The following is a 14,589-nucleotide window of genomic DNA, read 5'->3' on the forward strand; positions in this document are numbered from 1 at the left end:
TCAGGGTCCGTGGGACTTGTCCCAGATAGCCTTAATGTCATGCTCTTTACGAGCCCCTTTGCCTCTATCCATTTCCTAAGGGGGCTTTTATCAATATGAATTTTCTTGATAGCCGAGGTGTTATTTGAGATCAGTCGCTTTAGATTGGTGCTAGCTTTGCCCCTTTTTTTAGCCTTAGGTTTGGTTTTTATCTTGCGCTTTCTGGCCATCAGGGCTCCTATTGATACTTCTAATGGATCCGTTTCTTCTTCTGTCTCTACTTCATATTCGTCTTGAGAGTCCAGATTTCCGTTAGTCTCTGCCAACTCCTCATAATCGTTATCGGCCTCTTTATTTGGTAATCCAATTTCATTAATTACTTTGTTCGTTGTACTTATTTGTTCATCTGCCATTGGCCTTCCGATTGTATCCCCCGGTACACTGATAGTAGTTAGATCGTTTGAGCCCCCATTAGTAGCTGCGCTTAAGTCACCAGCATTCATAATACATCTTTCCGCTATAGTCGCCGCACCAGTTATATATTCCATGGATAGCAATAAGTTGGAGGCTATGTTAGTGGTTAAGTTTGAGTCTAAGCTTATGCATGGCAGTGCTTGATTTGGAGTCGGTACTTTGCTAACAGTCGGTGAGTTAGCTTCAGTGCTTGTAGGTACAGTGGTCACAGTGACTAAACAGTCAGTTGCAAACACAACAGTGATGGACAGAATGTGGATCAATGTCACACATTCACCCCAGCCCAAAGATCTGGGCCCAAATCCATCGTTTTTCCACTCCACACCACCCTGGGTTAGACAATGGCGATATGCAAATCAGCGCTGACCCTGTGCCCCATGGGAACAGTCCAGTCCGAACTACAAAAGCCATGTCCTTCCCAGAACGGAAACAAGCATCCGAGGACCGGCCCGGTTTCGAGGTAACACCTCTCATCAGCCCGGCTAGCTTGATTCCAGTGGTGTGGAGTGCCTGGGACTCACGTCTGAGCATCCCCAGTACACTTAGAGCGGTAATTGCAAACACAACAGTGATGGACAGAATGTGGATCAATGTCACACATTCACCCCAGTCCAAAGATCTGGGCCCAAATCCATCGTTTTTCCACTCCACACCACCCTGGGTTAGACAATGGCGATATGCAAATCAGCGCTGACCCTGTGCCCCATGGTCAGTTGCAGCGCCTCCCTCACCTCCCTCTCCTCCGTTCGTGACTGCGGTTAAGTCATTGATCTTTGCTTTAGTTTTGACAGTATTTTTTGTAGGTTTCTTAGAGACAGATAGCATAGGGGGGCGTAGTAGTGGCTTACCGCAGTTTGCAGTTCCAGTGTCTTTATGCGTGTCTACAGCTGCTATTCCTGCCGAGGAGTTGGTCTTGGCAGCGTCCGCTACCCCCAGGGATTCCGGAATCAGAGCCGAAGCCGAGGCTGTGTCGGTGGGCGGAGCTTCTGTGTCCGTTACGCTGGACGAGGACGAGGAAAGTGGGACTGCTGGGGCCGGAGTCATTGCCGTGATCGTCGCATTCGTCAAAGGGGGTCGAAGCGGAAGCAGCGATGGGTTTTGTGTTTCGTGTGATACGAGGTGGATTCTTAGGAGACATCCTGAGTAGCTGCCTTGCGCGTGTCGTAGGTCGTAGACCGAACCAGCTGAGCTCCGAATTGACGAGCAAGCTGCGAATCGCTTGCCCGATCGTTTCTCTAGCGGTCCGTGAAAAGTCCAGCAACCACAGCATCAGCGAACGTCGGTAAGCAGTTTGCTTTAGTCCAAAAGTTTAGGCTTTCTCTTTGTGTTTGTAGTTGGGGGGTAGTAGGGAAAAACTAGTACCGGCGTCTGTATACGGTAATTCATTTCAGAGGGATGAGGAGCTCCCTGGTCAGCCGCTCGCTTGCATCCTCACTCCGCCAACTTGGATCCCTTTGTTCTAACAATTCTGTGTGTCTCTGCCTGGTTGTGGATTGACTGTCTGGAATTGAATGTGACAGGGTCTGGGAAATGTCTTATCCAGGGGAGGACTAGGAGACAGCAACAGGCTGACCTGCATCTGGAGTGTAGGGGGGAGGAGTAGTCCCTGAAGGTGAAGAGGCCTGGCCTGCTGCCATAAAACAATGGCTCCATCTCCTGCTGAGTTATTGAAGATCCAGACACCCACTATCAAAGGAAGAAGGTGTCACTGGCAGGGAGACACCCAGAACTGATTTGGACAGGGGTCAGTGCTCCCCTGAACACAAAGACTTCAAAGATATTTAGGGGTATAACTATAAGAGCTGAACCCCTGGACTTTGGACTGATCAAGACTGAAAAGGATTGAAACTACTTCGCGGTCAAGAGGAACCTCTGCCAAAGGAAGAACAGCTGAAAAGAAGGACTGACCCTTGCTGTGTGTTCTGGGGCTGTCCTGCAGGTTGCGTATTTAACTAATGAGAGGCTAAGGGACTTTGTTGTGTGTTGTGTCCCCCTGCTTGAAAGATCTTTGCTGTGTGCTGTGTCCCGAAGTAATGTGTCTCCAAGGGCCCGAGGAGAGCCGACTCCCTGTTATGGAAACTCAGGAACATAAAAGTTTTCCAAGTGAGCCTCAGCAACGCTTTGTGCATGTGCTTCGTGCAGCCTGAGACCTTCGTGAGGATTGCCCTGTGATCGTGTGCACCCGGAGCTCAAGTGCGTTTCAGCGACGCTGTGAGTGTGTGCTTCGTTCAGCCTGAGACCTTCGCGAGATAATTCCCCTGTAATTGTGTGCACCTGGAGCTCAAGTGAGTCTCAGCTGCGCTGTGTGCGTGTGCTTCGTGCAGCCTGAGACCTTCGTGAGGATTGCCCTGTCATCGTGTGCACCCGGAGCTCTCAGCGACACTGTGTGCGTGTGCTCTGTTGCAGCCTGAGACATGCGTGAGAAATTGCCCTGTGACTGTGTGTCCCGGAGCAGTCTTGTTCTCTGCTTCGATCGACATCGTGTCCAGAAGTGCTGCGATCGTCATTGCCATCTGCCCGGACCAGCATCCCCAGAGGAGCTGTGGGAATTTACCGCCGCCGGCCTGAGCCTGCCTTTGCCAAAGAGAGACCTCGAACCATCACCGTCGGGGGTCCGAGTCCCACTGCTCACAATCAACAAAGTCGCATCGGAGGCTCAAGCTGCGAGGAGAGGAGAGTGAGATCGTATCCCCCAGGTAACGCTCAGCGAGCAGGGGCGTAACACAGGCCCCCGCAGCCCCCGCGATGCGGGGTGGGGGCTACGCTGCAGGGGCCCCCTCCCTTTATTGATTATGACATCATTTTATTGGTGCGTAGTGCGCATGGCACACCGGGCAGGCCGTCCTCAATAAATTAAAGGGTGCACACGGCAGGGGCGTAACACAGTTGCGAGTGGGGGCGCTCCAGAGGCCCCCTTACTGACTTTGTTTATTGTGATTTTAAAAGCACCGGGCATGCACACACACTCTTCTAATTAAATGGTGGTGCGCGCACACGCCCGCCCCGGGCCTCAGAGGCTCGCTCTTTGACTTTGATTGATTTAATGGTGCGCAACTGCTGTGCGGTGCGCACGCGTGGGCCCCGGTCGGTCCGCAGTCTGAGCCTCTTGAGTTAATTGGGGGGCGCCGCGGGCCCGGCCGGGCCTCTGCCCTCTGAGGCTAAAATGGTTAGTGGGTGCACGCGGCGCGCAGTTGTCTTTGTGACACGCATGCGCGGGTTTCAGGGGTGGGTTCAGGGGCTGATGGTGTCGTGACTTGTGACCAATGCACTGAATTGAATACTGGTGTGGCGCCAGTCATGCTAACATGCTTGCGGTCTTGTGCTTTGCAGAGCGAGCAATTAAAAGTGCGGCGTGCCGGTGAGCTGAGACCGGAGATCCGATACCGATACCAGGTCAGACCAAGGCAGACCAGACGCCACACTGAAAAGGACCGTCCGAGGTTCGGCGACGTCCGTCACCGACCGGCCAAAATTTACACATTATTAATAGCCCAGGGCCCTTCCTGGCTAGCCTTGCCCAGTTGCCCTGCCAGGCCCAGCTCGGCCTCCGTAGGATCAGCGTGAAGCAGCCAACCAGTCACTGGCAGCTTCCCTCCACGCCAGCCACTGCTCGGAGTCAGCAGATGCGAGCAGCTCCCGCAATTGTCAGCCCCTGGCCGCGGGAGAACTTGCAAAGCCCGGCTGCTCACGCGGATGCCCCGGTGCCCTTGGCTGGGCTCTCCCTCTGCTCGTGTTTTACCTCCCCTTGGTGAAAGTATTCTGCTTTTGTACCATGCCCCAGGTCTGAGGTCGCTGCTCAGCACCATGGTCCCCTGTACTGGGGGCAGCCCCCTGCCCTGCTGATGCTTCTGTTTCTTCTACCCCCCTGTGGTTCTACTTCCACCGGACCCTCCTTGGAAAGACCCGAACCAGCGATCCAAAGGCTGAACAAACAGCGGGAAGCGCCCCTCTATCCCATCCCGCCCCCCTCCTATTCTCCCACAAACCCAAGTGCATCGGGCCGGGTGGGCCTTCAACTCGCAGCCTCGTTAGAACCTCACATCCGAGCCTGGGAAATGCCCCGGCAGACAGCGAGACGGCAGGAGCACCCTGGAGAGCCGGAGAGAGGATGCTTCACAGTCCGGGGGTGGCAGAGCCGGTGGCCAATTTCAGAACATTAGATTTACATCCATTTTGACATGATATGATGGGCTAACCTTAACAAGTAGCTAATACAGCGTGGTTCCAAACCGAATCTAACATCCTGAAAAATTAAATTTGCATTCTAATCATTTTTGTCTTACGGCAAGGTCGCTAACCGGTGTCAGATCCTTTTTACCAACTACGCTCTCACGTCCGAGATGCGCATGCGCCACCCGGGCCCGTTTACCCGCGTGCGCTCCCTGAACTCCATTTAACCATAACAGGAGGGCCCTTACACTCGCGCACCTTGATGACGTCATAGTGTATGTGAGGGGTGGCTACCAGCCTGAGGAAAGCGTAAACTCCCTCCCCCGCACCCTTCTAAGCGATGGATACTTGCCCCTGAAGTTCTGGGAGAGACCAGTGGCCCCTCCCCCTGGGGGGCCCCTTTCGTGAATGGGACCGCCCCCCCCCCCCCAAGGACCTTAAATTGCTGCTCACCGATTATGACCTTACCGCCAGATCCACATAATAAATACGACATAACTAATCTAAGAGGGAAAAAGAGCCTAAGGAAAAAGAGTTAATGCCACGGCAAAACACACCCAATTTTTTTTACATATTTACATTTGCCTGTAAACGGGAAAAGAGCCTAAGGAAAGAAAACATTTACTCCTATGACATTGCATAGCGTTACACCGTATACCTACCAGTGCCCTCACCAAACTTCTGCTACAAGGGGATGGAGGGTGGGGAAAATTAGACGGCCCCACGGTGGGGCGAGGAGCGAGCATGGGAAGCGCGGGCACAAAGAGGCCGCTTCCCGCGCTCCCCAGGCTCTTAACCCCTTCCATGCTGCGGCCCCGCACCCCCAACCCGGAAGCGCAACCACCGCTTCCGGGGCGGGTGTGGGACGCGCAACCAAACAGGGATCGGCCAGAAAGGGGGGGGGGGCCGGGCCCAGCCATGTGTGCGTGGGGGCCGATTGGCCCCCCCTTTTCTCATGGTCTGGGACTGCCGGCCACCCCCCGCCTCAACACACAGATTACATTACCCATTTAACAAGTCAACACATAATTCTTTGGAAGGCAGGGGGTCTGGGACCCCCTGGCCGTATTTATTAAAATATGAAACATAATTACAAATTTTAATAAAATAAACATTTACACGATTATTAAATGCAAATTTCAGAACATTAGATTTACATCCATTTTCACATGATATGATGGGCTAAACTTAACAAGTAGCTAATACAGCGTGGTTCCTAACCGAATCTAACATCCTGAAAAATTAAATTTGCATTCTAATCATTTTTGTCCTACGGCAAGGTTGCTAACCGGTGTCAGATCCTTTTTATCAGCTACGCTCTCACGTCCGAGATGCGCATGCGCCACCCGGGCCCGTTTACCCGCATGCGCTCCCTGAACTCCATTTAACCATAACAGGAGGGCCCTTACACTCGCGCACCTTGTTGACGTCATAGTGTATGTGAGGGGTGGCTACCAGCCTGAGGAAAGTGTAAACTCCCTCCCCCGCACCCTTCTAAGCGATGGATACTTGCCCCTGAAGTTCTGGGAGAGACCAGTGGCCCCTCCCCCTGGGCGGCCCCTTTCGTGAATGGGACCGCCCCCCCCTAAGGACCTTAAATTGCTGCTCACCGATCATGACCTTACCGCCACAGGCCAGCATAGTTGACCGACTATCTGGCCCCCCAAAGACTACACTGCAACAGGTCATAACCCCCTTGCAAAGCCCTCTACCCATGCTAAGATGTTCCTTATGAATAGGGCATTCCCTGACTCTGTTAAATGGACCCCGTCCCGTACGTAGAACTGCTCTCCCCAGATGCACCCATGAGGTATGGTCTGTAGGACCGGAGTTCGGAATAGCTTGTTCAGCTTATTGTTGACCCTCTTTACCGAGTGATTCAACGCGCTGACTGAATCTCCCCCCCTCCACTGCAGCCTTGGTATCAACTGAGACCACACAATAGTGCAACCTGGTAACAGTTTTGCTAGCCACCCTGCTGCCTCTATGATTTCTTCCAGGAGGACCCTTCTCCCCAGATCCGCTAAATCATTCCCCCCCAGATGTAAGATCACCGCTTAGGGAGGTGAGCTGTGTCTCTTGAGTAGTCCAGACATATAATCCCTAAGCTGACTGAGGCGAAGCCCCCCCCTGCCGTGAAAGGAGACCATACAACCCTCACTCTCCGCCCTCTGTCTACCTGCTCCTGCAAGGAAAATGGGGTTAGCACGTTTCACATATGAATGACCAACTACCCACACTACCAAAGTCTTCCTTGTGTCATCCTGCCGGTTCCTTGATGTTGATGGATGGTTGTGATGATCCTTGTGCAGTTTCCGTCCTGCGTCACAGGCCAGAGAAACTGTAAATAAACCAGACAAAGACATCAGGCGTAAGAAAAGGTGGCGGCTGACCCTCACAACATGTGCAACCGCACGTAACGCTTATATGCATTGGAAGACCACCTCCCAATCCTTTGCACACTATTCGTACTCAAGCCGCGAGCCGTGGCTTCCGTGGCTGCCCCTATCCGGAAAGAGTGTGTCCCAAATTCCTTGTGGTTAAAGCCCGCCTTGGCCATGCTCATAGCTAGAACTCTTTGAAATTGAAACCTGGTCAAGGGGGTACCATCCTTATGCATTAGCAATGCTCCCCTAGACCCCTCCGCTCGCTGCCTAATCAGTGCCTCCGCATGTGTCACCGGGCAGCAAGGGTTGTTCTGCGCCCGGTGTAACACCAGGCTTTGACCCCTAGCCTCCTGGTCAGTCTTGGATTTTCTAATATGAACCCGCATCGTGTCGCCCCTTACGTTGACATCATGCAGCTGAAGGCCGCCTTCACCATCCAGCCTGTTGGCCGCTACCAGTTCGCCTACCCTAAAAGCCCCATAAAATGCCAAAGAGAAGGCAGCTCTAAATAAAGCCACTTCGGCTGTAGCACTGCATACGTCCGGCAGGGCGAGGAGCACCGCTGACAATCGCTCAAAACCTATCGGTTTCCTAGCATCAGCGGAAGGAGCCTGCAAGCGCCGCCATCCTTTCAACGCTTTCTGCACCTGGAAGCTGTTTGTTGGGTCCCTCACTCCCTTGGCGCGTGCGAAAAAGGAGACTGCTGCCTTGTGTCTGCTAGCTGTCGCCGCCGTGCACCCTTCCCTGTGTAATGTGCTCATGTACCTGTTGAAACTAACCTCTAGGTTCCACTCGCTCTCCCAACCCTGACCCAGAAAGTTACAGTAAGACCTGAACACCCCTTCGTAAGCTGTCCTTGTCTTTGGTGCTAGGCTGGCTGCCACGAGGTCATGTAGTTGGGGGCACCAATCTGCCAGAGCGTCGCCGGGAAAGGGCCGGGGATGCCTCTGCCTCCGGCATGTGATCCCTGAATACCTGCATCTTAAAGCGAGAAAGGGCATCAGCTGCGTTATTTAAAGCCCCTGGGACATGCTTGGCCCTGAAATGTATATTCAATGTCATGCAACACAGCACAATCTCTTTCATTAGGCGCAGTATGAATGGACACCTCGCCGCCTGTTGATTGATGCATTCAACCACGGTCATGTTATCCGACCAGAAAATCACAGAGCGATTGGCCAATTCCTCCGGCCACACTTTTACTGTCACCCAGATTGGGAATAGTTCTAGGAACCCGATGTTCATCGTCAGCCCGCTCTCCTCCCACCAGGCGGGCCACTTCTGCGCCACCCACTTCCTGCCAAGGATTGCACCAAACCCCACACTGCCTGCAGCGTCCGTCCATAATCCTAAGTCCTCTGACGACAGCGTGGGGGCACCCCACAGCACTCTGCCATTGAAGTCCTCCAGGAATGCAATCCATATCCGCATATCCTGGCGAACCTCAACAGATAGCCGTGTCCGATGATGTTTCTCCCGCAGACCCTTCATGGCTTGTGCAATTGAGCGGGAAAACGGGCGCGCCATGGGGATCACCCTCAATGCAAAGTTTAGCTGACCCACTGTCTGCTGTAACAGTTGCAAAGTGACTTTCTTTGAATGTAAGCATAGTTCCAGAGTTGCCCTGAATTTTTGGATCTTTTCTGTGGGAAGCCTAAAACAGCCTTCCACTGAATCCAATTCAATTCCCAAGAATTCTAAGCACGTCGCTGGCCCTACCGTTTTCCCCTGCGCTAGCGGGACCCCAAAAGAACGCATGAGCACGCAAAACTCCTGCAATGCTGACGCGCACTCCCGTGATCCCGCCGGACCCAGGAAAAGAAAATCATCTAGATAGTGCATGACATACTGGTGACCTGAAGATTGTCTGAAGACCCACTCTAGAAAAGAGCTGAATTGTTCAAAGTATGCACACGAAATAGAGCAGCCCATGGGCATGCACTTATCCATGTAGTATTTACCTTCAAAGGAGAAACCCAACAGGCGCTGGTCCGCTGGGTGCACTGGGAGAAGCCTAAAGGCTGACTCAACATCTGATTTGGCCATCAGTGCCCCAGGGCCCAAGCTCCTCAACATATCCGCTGCCTGATCAAATGAAGCATATTTCACACTACAAATTGACTCGTCTATTGCATCGTTCAACGATAGGCCCTTAGGTGCCGACAAATTGTGTATGAGCCTATACTCGCCCTTCTCCTTCTTTGGCACTACTCCTAAAGGTGAGCAGACAAAATTCTGTGCCGGAATGTCATTAAATGGTCCCGCTACCCTACCTAAGCGCAGCTCCTTCTCTATTTTACTCGCCACCACCTTGGGGTTCGTCAGAACTGACAACTGGTTCCTGCACTGCGGTGTCCCGATATAACCCCCAGCTGGAATTCGGAAACCATGCGTGAAACCCTATTGTAACCTCCTAGCGGAAGTGTGATTAGGATACCTATTGAGCCAGGGGATCATAGCCGTCAACAAAATAGGGGAATGTGCCATAATCGGATGTATCTTGCTATTCTGGTTTCTTCCTCCCTCTGTTGCCAGACCCATTTCCCCTTGCCCTGCATGTCGTCTCTGGGTGGGAAGGATGGCCGCATAAGTTGCACGCGTGCCTGAATTTGCAAGTGCCCGGTGCTCTGCTGCATGTCCGCCTGTTGAAATCCCAACACACCCCTTTTCCACCCGCACTACCTCTGGTTTTATTGCCCATCTCCCCACCCTGCGCTGGTCGAAAGGGCTGCTGAAAGGGCTGTTGGGGTTTGGGGGAATAACCTTTGTTCCAGGCAGCACGAGTGCTTGCGACCTGACCCTTCTCAAACTGGGAATGCCAGGAAATAGAATCGACCTTGTCCCATGCTAAAGACCTGTTGAACTCCCTAGATTTCCTGAAAGCAATGTCGTATTCTTTCCATGCATCCCCCCCATGATTCTCATGGTACATTGTGATCCTGCTCTGATAGCAGGCCATAACTGATTGCATACCTGGGAAGCGTTCTCCAATCACTGCACTATACACAGAAAAGGCCCTGAGCCAATTGATGAATGTCTCCTCCACCCTAAATTTGGGCAGTTGTGATCTCCATTCGCTAGGCAACATCATATCTTTCTGTGATTTTGCATATTCCCATTCCCTGTTATCAATCAGCAATGAAAAAATATTAACATACTTGTCTGCCCAAATTAATTCCTTCACACTCTGAGATACATGCTGCGCTAGACACTCCCCCCTGGAGGGAATCGCGCCCTCGCCCAGCACCGGCAGGGCAACCTCCTTACCACTGTCGTTGGGTTGCGTCGAGTCCACGGTCTTGGCTGCTCCCCCATTGCTTGCTGTACCTGTTTGGGGAGAAATTGGTGCACCCGGCGTGCTGCCCTGACCACTAGCCATCAAAATTTGAGCAACCAATTTTTGAGCCTCTGCCGTGGGGTCTGCTGTGGCAGGCAACACTCCCCCAATCCCTAACCAAGGCAGTACTGCCGCTATCTGTGCCGCCAATTCTGGTGGCACTGGTCCCGGCACGGGGAAGACCGGCGGGACAATAGTCGGTACCGGGATACTCGCTGGCGCAGTTGGTGGCGGTATACCCACGGGGACCGGGGCGGTGGGTGGTATGACCGGCGCCACTGGCACACCCACTGGAGGCTGAGGGGCAGGAGCCGGGACGCCCGCAGGGGGCTGAGGGTTAGGTGTTGGAGAGCTAGGTGTCACTGGCAGCCCATTAGGAGCTGGACTCGGGGACCCCACACCCTCCCCAGATCTCGGGGGGCGAACCACCACTTTCTTGGTTCTAGCACGCTTGGGCGGTGATTCAAACTCACCCCTCGGTTTGGGGGGCACTATTGTCCGTTTAGGCCTTCCCGATGGGCCTGCCTGAGCATCCACCCTCACTCCCAGTTCCGCCACAGTCTTACCCAACTTGTCAACCTTCCCCAGTCGCTTGTCCATTGCTGACATCCTACGCATCATTGTCTGAAACATCCGTCCAACGCTCGGATTTCCTGACCCCCGTCTCGCAGACATATTACTCTCGCCCTAAACTACACAATAGGTTACTTATGAGCACACCGTGCTCCGTACCTGACCAAGTTGGAGGCTCACGAGCTGGCCGTCCGCACCGTGCAACTGTGACCGCACACCCCAGCTAGCCTGGAGTGCTTAGGCGAGTAAACTCAAGCCCAACGGCCCGTCAGAAGCAGTGAAATGCCGGCCTGCCCGCGTCCTCAGGATCCGCCGTCTACCCTGAGCTCCGCAGCTACCTGGCCCGCAGAGATCCTAGTCTTTAGCTCCTATGAGATAAAATTCATTAAAACCGAATTGCAGCAGTATGTAAATGCAACTCAACTGTTGAAAATTAATAAAGACGGGAAAGCACGGCAAAGGCTACTGCAAAAGAACCATGCCCAATGGCTATTCCACTTGTGTCAGCATATAGACGTACTATTAAAGAACACCCATAAAGCTTATGTCCATATCATAAATTTAACATTGCACCAATACCTAAAGAAGCACTGCTAACTAACACTCTAACAGATTAATTTAAATAGCGACTGTTGAAACTTGCATCAAATGCCTATCCCCCCTGTATGAGCAATACAGCGGTACTGCTAAATCATATACTTGCAAGGTTATACACCTATAATCAAAAACTGTAACTCCCCTTGCAACCCCACCAACGATATTGCTGTAAGCAATACAGCAGTACTTGTCAAAAATATACAATTTGCAATTTTATACCCTTTTTATCAAAAATGCAACACCAATTACAACTCCAAACAAAATTGTGCCTTTTAATAGCACGACATTATCACCCACAAAACACTGCTCCGCGCTCGATTTTTTTTCAAACCACCCTCTGGTCTCCCATCCACTCAGTGCCCTAGCTGTCCCTGCTTAGCTTCACAAAAACAACAGGCCTTACCGCTGCAACCCTTGCATCGAGCGGCCGCTCCTGAGCAGCTGAAAAGTCCCCGCCCGCCCCGCACAATACCTCGTGTCCCGCTGGCGTCCTGCTCCGGTGGGCGACTCCACGATCCACCGCTGCCCTGCACACTACCTCAGGTCCAACCGGCTTCCCGCAAGACCCGATCCGCCTTTCAATATCCTCCTCTGGCAAGCCTGGTCACCGCAACCGCTCCGGCTTCTCGAGGATTCCGCTCCCGTTTGCCTGCTTCTTTGTTCTCCGCCACACCCCGACAGCCGCTCCTAAAGACTTGCGCCGCTTCCTTCACGCTGACACGCTGAAAAATAAAACAGAAAATTAGACGGCCCCACGGTGGGGCGAGGAGCGAGCCTGGGAAGCGCGGGCACAAAGAGGCCGCTTCCCGCGCTCCCCAGGCTCTTAACCCCTTCCATGCTGCGGCCCCGCCCCCCCGACCCGGAAGCGCAACCACCGCTTCCGGGGCGGGTGCGGGACGCGCAACCAAACAGGGATCGGCCAGAAAAGGGGGGGGGGGGCGGGCCCAGCCATGTGTGCGTGAGGGCCGATTGGCCCCCCCTTTTCTGGGGCCGATCTCTGTGGCAGTGAGGCAAAGGGACTACGCTCACCCTGGAGGGGTGGTAACTCAGTACACCCCGTCGGAAATAGAGAAGACAACATTTGTTACCGATTGGAATCCAGTGCAGGGGTCAGGTCACCACCTCTCGCAAATAATGGACCCATCCATGCAGGAGAGCATGCAGACCAACGTTACACCAGGGATGAGGAAAGCACACCCTCACATCTCAACAGAAGCAAGGAGGCGAGAGGTACAAAGTAACATTCTATCGGAGCCAGACAGACAGGAAGCACAAACTCACATCTCATCTCAACCAGGAAGAAGAGAAGCACAAACTCACATCCCATTAGAAGCAGAGACGACAGAAGCACAAACTCACAGCTCATCTCCATCAGTGAAGCTAGAAGCACAGACACACATGATAGCTTGACCAGGGATGGTTGAAGCACAAACTCACATCCCATCTCAACCAGGAAGAAGAGAAGCACAAACGCACATCCCATTAGAAGCAGAGACGCCAGAAGCACAAACTCACAGCTCATCTCAATCAGTGAAGCTAGAACCACAGACACACATGCTAGCTGGACCAGGGATGGTTGAAGCACAAACTCACATCCCATCTCAACCAAGGGGACGCAATGCACATATTCACATCTCATCAGAACCAGAGATGGCACAAGAACACACGTATATTCCATGTGAATCAGGTAGACAAGAAACATACACTCACATAGTACCAGGAAGACAAAAAGAACAGGCCAGCATCCCTTCAGAAGTTACAAGAGCATATACTCAGGCTCATAACCCATCAGAACTAGAGAGAGCAGTACCAGAAACTCACATCCTATCAGAACCAATGAGTGCGGAAGCTCACATCCCACCACGATCAGAGAAGTTGAAGGTGCTGGTCTCTTCAGAATCAAGGAGATCTGAAGATAGGACATCCTCACAACCCTGGAGGCCAGAGACTGGGCATACAGAAACACATATCCCCATAGAACTGGCTAAGGCAGAGCCCCAGACGCTACCAGAACCTGGCAGAGATGGTGGTGGATCTCGAGGCCGATTAATACATGCTAGGTCACATGTAACGAAATTAATAGCTATCACACTTTCAAAGAACAAGATGCTTCTTCTGTTCAGACCCAAGGCACTGAGACCCTGCCTGAACAGGGAAGAACACAATCCCCATCAGAATGGAAAGGAGTTCGAGCTCTGAACCGATCGAAAGGACGGTGATAGTGACAAGTGCATCAGGTGCAACCAGAAGTTCTTTGGGTTTAGATGTACTGGGACAAGGAACAGCAAGGCCTGCTGAGACTCTGTCAGGAGAGCCAAGAGACCCAAACCTATCAAAACCACCAGACACTAGAGGTGAAGCCTCCTCAGAACCAGATATGAGGACACTTGTAACCCTGCTGGAGCCAAGGGGTGCAAGAACCAGAACACCCCCACAGCTGGATGGAACCAATAAAGGGACCACTTCCAGAGCGTTGGAGAACGAACCTCACTCCCCACCGGAACCTGGTGAGGCAGCAACCCAGACCCCCAGCGGTCCAGAGTCTTGACAGACAGCAGCTGAGGCAGACAGGAGGTCAGAACGGACAAGCGCTCAGGCATCCAGAGGTCCTAAGCCATCTTGGATGAGAGACCCTTTTTCAAGTGAGTCAGAACCAGATAGGACAGAGGGCCACATTTCATAGAAGGCTTGGACTAGTCCTCTTGGAGTCTTGGATTGAGACTGGAGAGGAGGTCTGGAGCGGAAGCAAGTTGAACCAGTTAGCATGTCCGAGCCAGGTGAGCCCAGTCTGTGGCTGCAGTTATAGGACTGTGTTCAACTCCCATTGTAGTCTGTCAGCGGGTGTTGGGAACGATTGTATGACTAAACAACTACCTACTAAATCACGAGTGCCTGAACCACGAAGGCTAAACAACGACCTATGCCAAACCACTAATTATTTATCCACGACTTACTGAACCACGAACTCCACGTTTAACTACTACACACAACGCACTCAAAAAAATCCATCAATCGTAACGTCAGAATCCTCGGTAGATTTCCCAGATGCGCGCGCTGCCAAGCTGCTGCAAC

At 52.7% G+C, this 14,589-nt stretch overlaps 1 pseudogene; it reads left to right on the forward strand.

Annotated features, from left to right (window-relative positions):
- The first annotated feature begins 4,257 nt into the window (after positions 1 to 4,257).
- On the forward strand, positions 4,258 to 14,323 carry LOC144798156 (uncharacterized; annotated as a pseudogene).
- The last annotated feature ends 266 nt before the right edge of the window (positions 14,324 to 14,589 follow it).

Source organism: Lissotriton helveticus, chromosome 12, assembly GCF_964261635.1.
Source record: "Lissotriton helveticus chromosome 12, aLisHel1.1, whole genome shotgun sequence".
In the NCBI taxonomy this organism is placed as follows: domain Eukaryota; kingdom Metazoa; phylum Chordata; class Amphibia; order Caudata; family Salamandridae; genus Lissotriton; species Lissotriton helveticus.